Source organism: Hevea brasiliensis, chromosome 10 (assembly GCF_030052815.1).
Source record: "Hevea brasiliensis isolate MT/VB/25A 57/8 chromosome 10, ASM3005281v1, whole genome shotgun sequence".
Classification (NCBI taxonomy): Eukaryota; Viridiplantae; Streptophyta; class Magnoliopsida; order Malpighiales; family Euphorbiaceae; genus Hevea; species Hevea brasiliensis.
Genome location: NC_079502.1, coordinates 91,907,289 through 91,918,055, shown reverse-complemented (window position 1 = coordinate 91,918,055; position 10,767 = coordinate 91,907,289). Strand labels below are relative to the sequence as shown.

The following is a 10,767-nucleotide window of genomic DNA, read 5'->3' as shown; positions in this document are numbered from 1 at the left end:
TCATTCAATTTGGAGTTTTCTAGCTCAAGTTATACTAATTTTAGCAAGGCTGGCCGGATTGGTATCTACCCAGGATTTCTGGGCAGAATCCCATTATGGCAGTTTTGGTGTCCTGATTTTGGTGGCCAATTTCATTAAGTTCTGGTCAGAATTTAGAGTTGTGTTCTTCATGAAAGTTGTCCTAAATTGTCTAAGATTTTCATTGATATAAATTTTAGGTCAATTGAACTTTTCTACACTGAGTTATGACCAAATGAACAAACACTGTTCATTTGGTTATTTTGCCCAGGGTAGAATGTGTGTTATCCGGATTAGGTCAATTTTTAGGTCAAGTTAGGTTGGTTTTTTAGGCATGGTTTCTTCATAAAAAATGTTGCATTATGTGTCTAATTTTACCTCCAATTGGCTTTGCACCAATTAAGGCTACTCAAATTCAATTAAAACCCTCCAATCACCCTGGAATCCAATGATCCAAAATCAGTCACAAAGGGCAGCCACACTAATTCACCATCCAATGCCATTAATTGCCTCATTTTATGGTCAAACCTTACTCAATGGTCATTAATTGATCTTTAAAATGTTCCTTAATCATCACATGAGCAAAATCCTAATTTGCTCAAAACCCCAAATTCCCAAATTTTTAATTCTTGCATTTCTCGCAACAAATCAAGTTTTAACCATGCAATTCATGTCAAGGGCAGCCTAAATACCAAATTAATTCAAAAAAAACCATTGAAAACCCTACCTTTCACATGGTTGCCGAAAATGGAGGTTTACATAATCATCATTTTCATTTAAATTTCTCTCATTTTCTAGCTCAATTTTTTGTCCCTAAACATGAATTTCAAAAAGAAAGCAAAGGATTGGTCACTCACCTCTTTGAGCAAAATTTTTCCCAAGCTTAAACTTCACTTTTCTTGGCTGCCAATGTAGGAATGGAAGCGTGAAAAACACAAGTTTATACCATTGAATTCAAAAATTTTCACCTAGGGTCACATGCACCATGCAAGATTTATTTTTATCTATTTGATTTCAATGATAAACAACATATTAAAACTCTTTTAATATGTTTTTGGATCCGTATTTGCCATTTAAGATTTTAAAATTAATCAGATTAATTTTAGAACCCTAGATTAAATCAAGAACGATTACACTAACCTCTTGATGTCTTGCAACAGTCTGCGCTTTGAGATTCGTCTTGAGGACACGGATGTTGTCCCTCTAGTTTGTCCACACCAAGAACACCTATGGCAGCCCTTGAACAGCTTCTAAAGCCTTTTCTATTAATTAGAAATTCAAGTTCTACCTTTTAAGAGATTAGAGATGTAAACAGGACACTAGAAACAATTTCTAGTGTTCTTGATTCAAGAGATTGATGGCTAATCTCTTTGAATTGATGAGAGATGAAGAGAAATAGCTAGAGAGGCTCAAAGTGGCGTGACAAATGAGAGGAGAGGCTGCTGGTTATTTTTTCTTTTCATAACCACACTTAAATAGCTAGGTTAACACATTAAACCCTTGCCACATGTCACCCTTTGATTAGCTCTAGGTTTAAGTGACCCAATCAAATTGTGCCAAGTGTCAAACCTATATTTAATCTTGATTTTAATCATCTTACATGATTAAAAAACATTTGGCAAGCTTATGTGTTATGCCATGTGTCACCATCTCATGATGCCACGTGTCACACTGCAAAATGACCAAAATGCCCATGTGTCTTAATTTTGAGTTCTCAACCCAAAATAATTATTTTTTTTCTTCTAATTAATTTATATCAAATATAAATTAATTAATTAATCTCTATTAATTAATTTCTCATCAATTAAATTCATATTTAAACACTTTAAATATAAATTTAATTTATACTACATCCAATCATCTAGAGTTGGTTTCAAGTCATGCTAGGGACTGTGCAATCTAATTGCAAACCAAACCTATTTAATTAATCAATTAAACTCTTTAATTAATTAATTAAATCATATTTAATTAGGTGATAACTTGTGTATGTGTGTGACTTACTAGGCTCATCACTAATTGGCAATGAGAAATGATATCAACTCTTAATATCATCAGAACTCTTTCTTACCATAAATGATTTCTCTAAATCATTTTATGAACCTCATAGACCATGGTTAACACCTAGCATAGCATGCCATGGCCACCCAATTAGTAATAAGATTTACCTTAAATGAACCTATAATCATATGTTACCATGCACTAGAATCTCTCTTACAAAATCCCAACTCAAGTCGGAGTCATGGTTTATGTCAAACTCCATTTGCTATGAATATTATGTTCTCTTTTAATTCCAGTTCTTGATTAAAAGATTTTCTCATCGTAAACTCTTTTCGAATAAATCTATCTGTCTGGCCAGAACTTGAAACATCAAGAACAATTAAATGAATATAGGATTTTATCTCTATTTACTTAGAGGAACAGATTCCATCTTGATCAACACCTACCTCCATATATAACTAGTAGGAGCCAACACATGCCCATATACCCATACATAGTACAAGTATGAAAGCAGTATCAAACTCAAACTACCTATATACAAGATAACTGTGCTATCTCAGGTCTAAAGATTATATGCACTGATATGATTTATGACAAAATATTGACAAGAGTAAACTCTATGTGCTTGTCATAAGCGTCACTGGTTCGGCCTACTTATCATTTATAAGTGCCTATCATGTTTGTTATATGGCATGAGACTCACCATTCCATCTTATTTATATCTCATATAAATAACTTGGGAACAAACATGAATACAATCTTTCTGGATAAGTCATGTCCTTATTATGAAGTATCCTCGATTGTGAACCTATTTATGATACTTCGTGCTAGAAATATTGTCACTCATATTCTTAACAACTTAAGAATAATATTTCTAACAAAATATCAATGGACCTTTTCTATTACACATAAATATATTATGTAAACAGAAAAGTGGAAATGCCTTTATTAATAAAAATATGTACAAGATACATACTAAATGATATGCTCTAGGGCATACTACTAACAGCCAAACACCTTCCCAAGAGGTAAGGACAATTTTTAAGGAAGAGAACTTAGGGTTTAGTGGTGAAAAATTAAGGTTTGGAAAAGAGAGAGATGAAAGCTTCTTCAATGGAGGTGAAGAAAAAGGAGGCTATCGACTGGTTGAAGAAGACAATCTGATTTTTTTTTATCCCTATTTATTTAGTTTTTATCCTCTTTAAATGCTTGTCAAACTCGCATTGGTTAGAATTTTAATTGGTTAGGAATTTTATTTTAAGTATTATAATATCATGGCTTATGTCATAAATCAAATTTGTAATTTCATTTTCTTTTCTTTCATTTCTACTCATTTTTAATTATTTTCTCACCAATATTAATTCATAATTTGGGTCATATAATTCACCCACCTAATTGGACATGTCGGTCAAAAATCGTCTCTAAAGGCGAAATGTTCAAAATGCTCTTTATTTAGCTGTATGAGTTAAAATTGTCTGTATCGATTTAAAAAAATTTTTTTAAACATTTTCTTGGCATTGTAATGCCATCGAAACCTCAATGACTCTTTTTTGGAGTCCCAAAAATTATTTCACGAAATTTCTCTCTGGTTTAGGGCTACTAGCTGTGAAGACAGCAATTTTCCGTTAGGTCACCCATCTCTAGGGCACTGACTCATTTAGCTTTGTTGTATTTTATTTTTAAAATTTTTCTTACACTTATTTGAATTATTTATGACTCCTCACTCTAATTTAAATACAATTCTAGACATTCTAGCTGTCCGGACTGACATTAGTCATCAGAACAATAGAACGTACAGTCAGGCTAAAGTGAAGGTGTTATACGGATTTTATCCGGTTGAAATCTTGAAATTGGATTTAAAATGGGCCTTAAGATTGGATTAAGGAATAGTTAGGCTTACTACGAGTCTCGGGGGCTTTAAGCTGGCTCAGATCCTAGTGCTGGTCCGGCCCATAGGTTAGGTTATGACAGTTATTTGGTATCTTTATATAATTTTTATTTTTCTATTATTTAATTTAGTAAGTTTATTTTTTATTTTGTAATTATTTTTCTAATAGAGATAATATGTAATTTTAAATGTTTATAAGTTTAAATTAATTTATAAGCACTAGACTGATTTTCATAAGCTAATCCAAATATCTTCTAAAAATTTAATTTATTTAGCAACTGAATTTATAATAAATAAAATTATTTTGTCATCAGTCTTATGAAACACTTTCTTAATATAAATTCTATTGTTTTTTTCAATACTTCCTCCTATAAAAATTAAGAGGAAAAACACGAAATTAATTTATTTCTAAAACAATGATCTCCAACCAAAAAAAACTTACGTTAAAAGAATATCTTTAAAAGAAATATTATCATTATACAATTATCATGTCAAAAAGTTTTATATTTTAATTTAACACATGAACATATAATAAAATTTGAAATATTATTTGTGCAAAGCACAAGTATCAACTTGTTTTAAAAATGGGAAAAAGTCAAATAAGTATCTGTATTTTTAGTTGACGACTGAATAAGAATAAAATTAAGTTTTTAATTAAATAAGCCATATACTTTCTAATTAAGGTCAAATAAATTTATATTTAATAAAATATTATTTTTTAAAAATAAAATAATATATTTTTTAAATAATAAAATATTAAAAATAATAATTTTAATATTAAATAATTTTTGTTCACCATGTTTTTTAATTTCTTTTTTTAAAATTTTATTTTATTAAAATTAATAAATAATTTTTAATATTTAAAATTAAGAAAAATAATATTTTATTATGTGTGGATTTATTCAGCCTTATTAAAAATACATCAACTTATTTAACTCAAAATTTAATTTTATACTTAGCTGACCTTCTACTGATAGCATAATAACTTATTTTAATTTTTCCTTTTAAAATTATGAGGAGAAAAGCACAAACACTATGAGATAGAAGTAAGCATTTATTGTATGATATCAAAATATTACTATCTTCCATTTAGAATCTAAAATTTTATAAAAATTTAATTGAATTAATTTATTTTTAATTAATTCTTATATTTAAAATGAAAAAAATTATTTTTTAATTTAAAAATATTTATTTTCAAAAAAATAAAAACTAAGTGTGATTGTATTAGATTTTATTTGAATTTTTTTCTTCTAAATGATTTATTCCAAACAAAGCCATCCTAAAAAATTGTAAGTTTAATTTGTGATCATGAATTTAGATAATCTCAAAATCATGCATAAAAACTTCACAAATAATTGATAAAAGGGAATTATTGTGTTATATTTAAGTGTTAACTAAATTTAGCCGTTTCCTTTATAATAAATCATACACAAGAAAAGAATTAATTCCCTCACAATTTTATAATTTTTTATCTAATTTTTATTTTTTTAAATGAATTATTTTTTAAATTAAAATAATTGAATTCTTTAACTTATCATATATTTTATGTTTTCAAATATTTTATCTTGAAGGAATTTATATTTCTAAACATAAAAATTAATTAAATTATTGTAAATTTTTATTTTCCAAATAGGCTGAATAAGATTTTTGTTAATGAATCAAGTTGTGGTATACAAAGTTTGATGGAAGATGCTTCTTTGCAATATCAAGGACAATAAGCATGTTTGAATTGGTTTTAAATATTGTAATTCAAGAATATTACTGTTGATTTAATACAAATAAATAATCTATCTATATAATTAGGGTAATTGTTGTAATATTTTAATATTAAATATCATAATTAATACAATATAATTATTTATATTCTCAAATTCGAATATCAGTTAAAGTCAATTGTAAAAAAAAAAAAATTTAAATTATATATAAGTCAAATAAAAATGTATTTTTTAAATAAAATTTTGAATTCAAATAATTGGTGCAAGAGTTAATTTGAATTATGCAACAAAATTATTGAACAGCTGTATTATACAACAGACAAGCCAATATAAAAGTTTTGTTGTATTGGTTAATGGTTCCACCTACCTTAGAAAAGATGGAAATATTCATTCCTAAGCTCAATTTCTTCTTTATATTTTTTCATTTTATTATAATTTCACCCATAGTTTTAAGAGATTCAAGTACTTTCATGGTAGGGGAGCCCCTTTTGAGACAAGGTCGAGACAAAAGTGGCTTACATAACGTAAGGGTAAATTATATAGTGTACTTCAATTTAGGGGTAAATTATATATTGATATAATATTTATTAAATTGAAAAAAAATATTTTTATAGACTGATACCTCAAATAAACAGGTTTTGAGTTACTAAAATATCAATGCATACAATATGGATAGATAGAAAACATAATTAAATTTTTTTTCCTGATTAGTATCAAATTAATAGAGAGAAAATATAATTTTTAATATGACAAGTGTAGTAGGTAAAAATAACTTAGAAATTGATTACTGAACGTCAAAAGGGTTTTCTGTTAAAGATTAGAGAGTTTTGTGTTATGAATTAAAGTTAGATACCTTACTATTATATACTCTAAGTTGAGGTATCATTTATATGATCAAGTAAAGAAAAAGAAGATGAGAGAAGAAATTCGGCAAAAGAGCGCAAGAGGGAATCAGATTCTGAAGCAAAGAAGCCTACAGGAACTTCAGAGTAGAAAAGTGAACAAGGATATATTAGTGGGTGCAAATTTAGTCATGTTATATCCAGGGAATAAAAGAAGGGCATAAAAATAAGTAGAGAAATCTTTCAAAGTTAAAAAGGAGCTTCAAAAGGCAAAAGAATTGGAGGAAGCAAAAGGACCCAAAGAAAGGAGATATCATCTCAAAGAAGCACTTGTGGAAAGCGGCAACAAGTAGATCTGCAAGGGTTAAAGTTCAGAATGATCCAAAGCTGTTGAAACAGAGCATACAGGAGTATAAGAGGCATCAAAAGAATGCGTAGAAGTGGAAGGAGAGGGTTGAAAGAAACACAACAGAAAATGGAAAAGCAGGAGACAAGATTTATGTAAAACGATGTAATCTCATTTGGAATAAGCAAGTTCATCGCTTTACTTGGCTTCAGTTGTGTGTATGTATATACATTTTAAACAGGCACAGATCAAGGTTTGCAAGATTTATATGGATAAAAAGCCCCAAATTCACAACCTTGATAATTGATCAATAAGTTAATGCCACCTCTCAACCTCCAGTAAGTAGAAAAACTCACTTGAAATTTGCTAAACCTGCTGCATACAAATAAAGAATCAGCAAAAATTAAGAGCAAAAAAAAAATGAAATTAAAACATCATATATTTTATTACTTGTTTGTAGTTTATTACATTCAGTATTAAAAAAAATTATTTTGTAATTATTATTCGTTCTGCCTTGATTGTTGATGCATTCTAAAAAGACATCTTTTACGCCAACAATCGACACCCTAATTGCAGAATACAAGGAATTGCATGACAAACATCCAAAATATATACTGTTCTTTCCTAGTTTCTTAAAATCACCATCTGTTCATTGTAGTTGTGTGAAAATTTGGGCATCAAATATCTTCCTTCCAACAAATGAAGAGAAAATATATAAGGTTTTTTACCCTATCTGAACAGGCCAAACTCCAACAACACTGAGGTCATCATATACCTTATGCAGTCGAGATTTCTTGCTCAGTTCTTGTACTTTGATGCATACATTTTGCATAATCATTTAGGTTTAATTTCATAGCCATTTTATTTGATTATTAGTCATTTTTAGCTAATTTCATTAGTTAATTAGTTAGTTTTTCATAATTGTCGATTTTGGATTAATTTGTAATTTTTACTTTGTTTTGTAGGAAAAATGGTGTTTTTGAAGGACTGAAGAGAAATTTTGCTATTGAGGAGTGACTTCTACAGCCAAAGATGTCAAAAACAAGTTTTCAAGCTGAAATATGCATTGACCAAATTGTGCATAACTTGCCGCATAAGCTATGCAGATCTGCATAAGGAGAAAAATCACTGTTCCAGAACCAACCGAAATGTGCATAAGGAGACTACATAGCTTATGCATATTCACACCTCCCTTAAGCACTCTCACGGAATTGTGCATAACCTATGCACCAAGTCATGCAGTTTCGCATAAGTGAACCAGAACTGTAAGCGCATAAGGGACTGCATAACTTATGCAGTCCACTTATGCAGTCCCATAAAGAGTTCATTAATGAGCTGGCAGAAAATTCCCTCAGATAATTCCTCCTAGAACACACCATTTTGGGGCTCCATGTCAGAAAAATGCTATAAATAGTCTCATTTTCCCATTTTAGAAGGGGAAGGAAGAAAGAAAGGAAGGAAAGGAGCAGGAGCAAGGGCAGCTAAAGAGTCACATTTAGTTTTCCACACCATTTCCAACCAGATTTGGGATTTCTTTCTCTTCTTACCTTTTCCTAAATTTCTAGTGTTGAGTTTTTTATTTCTTAGCTTAGATTAGAGCTTTATTTCCATTTAAATTCAGAATATCTTGTAGACATTATGGGTAGTGAGTAGTTTCATTTTGATTCTGGAGTAAGGGATGTAATATTTTAGTTATTTTTGTGGATTTGAACTGGGTTAGTCCCAATTTAATGAATTTATGAGGTTTAATCCATTTCTTGTGTGCTTATTCACATGCTTAATGAAGGGCCCCATTAAGTTATGTTCTTAATCCTTGGTTGAAGCACCGAAAGGAGAAAACCAAGTGATAGTTAATCAAGAAATTGGACTTAATTAACTTAGATATAGAAATAGACTAAGGGTTAAGAGGGTTTTAATAGATTGATTAAAGAACCTAATGGGTCTTGGTTAATTTTAACTCCACGAAAGTAGGATTAAGTTAATTAAGGCACTCTTTGTCTCACTCGAAAGAGTTTTCAAAGGATTTTAGAATTAATCTCCTTTAAACCCATAAATTTCATGGATTGGGCTAGCTAGGGAAAATCCCAAAATAGCTTGAATATGAAATCCCGAACTCCGTAATCGACTTTTTATCATTGTTAATTTCTAATCGAATTTAATTACTTGCCATTTTGAATATTGCCATATTTGAATTTGCTTTATTTTAATTTGATGCAAATTTAGTTAAATCATTACATAGTTGAATAGATTATTAATTTTGCATATATAGATTTCATACTCCAATACCCATCAATTTATTACTTTAATTTCAAAAATAGTCCAAATTAGTTAGCATTTTTTATATCAAAAATTCAATCATTAACACAACTCCTCGTGGGAACGATATCTTTTCTATATTACTTGTACGACCCGTGCACTTGCGGTTGGGCCACATCAAGTTTTTGGCGCCGTTGCCGGGGAGTTGTTTGTTTAAGATTGAATTCTTGATTATTTTAGTTGTTTTTTAGTTTTATCTTTGTTATCTTTTCATTTTGTGTTTGTTTGTTCTTTTTCAGGTACTCTTAATCTTTTATGAGAAGAGTTAGAAGCACAAGTGATACATCCTTATTATTCAACCCTGAAATTGAGAAATTTTGTAAGGCCAACAAGAAAGAAACCAGAAAAAGAAAAGAAGCCTTGATAGAAACTGAATTAGAAGCAGACATGGCTGATGAAAGAATTAGAATTGGTGTTGGTAATGCTGGAAATGGTCAAAATAATGAAAATGCAGCCCATGGTGAAGAGGTAGTAAATGCTAATCTGCCTAGGGAAAGTATGATGGATCATGCTTTTCCTCATTTTGATGACTTGAGAGAGAGCATAGCAAGCCAAGAATTGATGTAAATAGTTACAAGATGGATTTTGGAGTCCTTCAAATGATTCAGAATTCTCAATTTGGGGGTCATCCTTCTGAAAATCCACACACACATCTGAAGAAGTTTGCTATGATTTGTGACATGCAAAAACAACTGAGTATCGATGATGCAGCAAGGCTAAAATTGTTTCCATTCTCTTTGAAAGATAGAGCATTGGATTGGCTTGATTCTTTACCTCACAACTCAATTACAAATTGGGAGCAGCTCACTGATGTATTTCTTGCCCAATACTTTCCACCTGGAAAAACTCAAGATTTGAGGAATCAAATGATTGCTTTTAGACCAAGAGAAGATGAGACTCTTTATGAGTCATGGATGAGATGGAAGGAGTTGGAGAGACAATGTCCACATCATGCCATTCCTAAATGGATGATAAACCAGAATTTTTACACAAACGTCACTCCTGCTATCAGAGGAATCATTGATGCTCAAACTGGAGGGGAATTCATCATTAAGCATGAAGATGAAGCTTATGAGTTATTAGAGAAAATAGCAAAGAACAGTCATCTATGGAGTAGTCCAAGAGGGTCAACTCCAACTCAAAAAAGGCAAGTTGCTGGAATGTATGAGCTTGATCCATTCAACATGATCAATGCCAAATTTGATGCACTCACTAATGTCCTTGCTAAGAAAATGGAGGATTTAAGTATGCTAGTCAGTTCATCATCATGCTCTGGAAGTTCTCAACAAGTTAATTATGCAGAAGGAACAATGTGTTGTTGTGTTGATTATCCTTCATATGCTTGGAGGAATCATCCCAATTTTTCATGGGAGAATCAGCAAAATCAAGCTTCAACTCAGAACTTTCCATCACAACAACAAGAGCATCAATACCAACAACCTAGGCAACCACCACATAGTTTTCAGCAAAAGAATGCAAATACTGCACCTTTACCAAGACAGCAAGAACAAAGTTCCACCTCAGAGGCTTTATTACAAAAAATTCTTGCTAATCAAATTAAGCGTGATGAAGAGTTGAGAGAGATGAAAGCAAGGCTGGAACAAATGCAAACACACAATAGGATGCTGGAAAATCAGATTGCAC

General features: G+C 30.4%; 1 long non-coding RNA gene across 2 annotated transcripts; it reads right to left on the bottom strand.

The window, feature by feature from the left end:
- Window positions 1-6,981: 6,981 nt before the first annotated feature.
- On the bottom strand, window positions 6,982-7,621 carry LOC131169537 (uncharacterized). Of its 2 annotated transcripts, none has more exons than XR_009140472.1 (2): window positions 7,583-7,620; window positions 6,982-7,179 (listed from the first exon to the last, which is right to left on the bottom strand). It is a non-coding gene; the product is annotated as an uncharacterized LOC131169537 (long non-coding RNA). The 2 variants fall into 2 exon arrangements; XR_009140473.1 differs by lacking the exon at window positions 6,982-7,179 and adding an exon at window positions 7,229-7,492 and having other exon boundaries at window positions 7,583-7,621.
- Window positions 7,622-10,767: the final 3,146 nt, after the last annotated feature.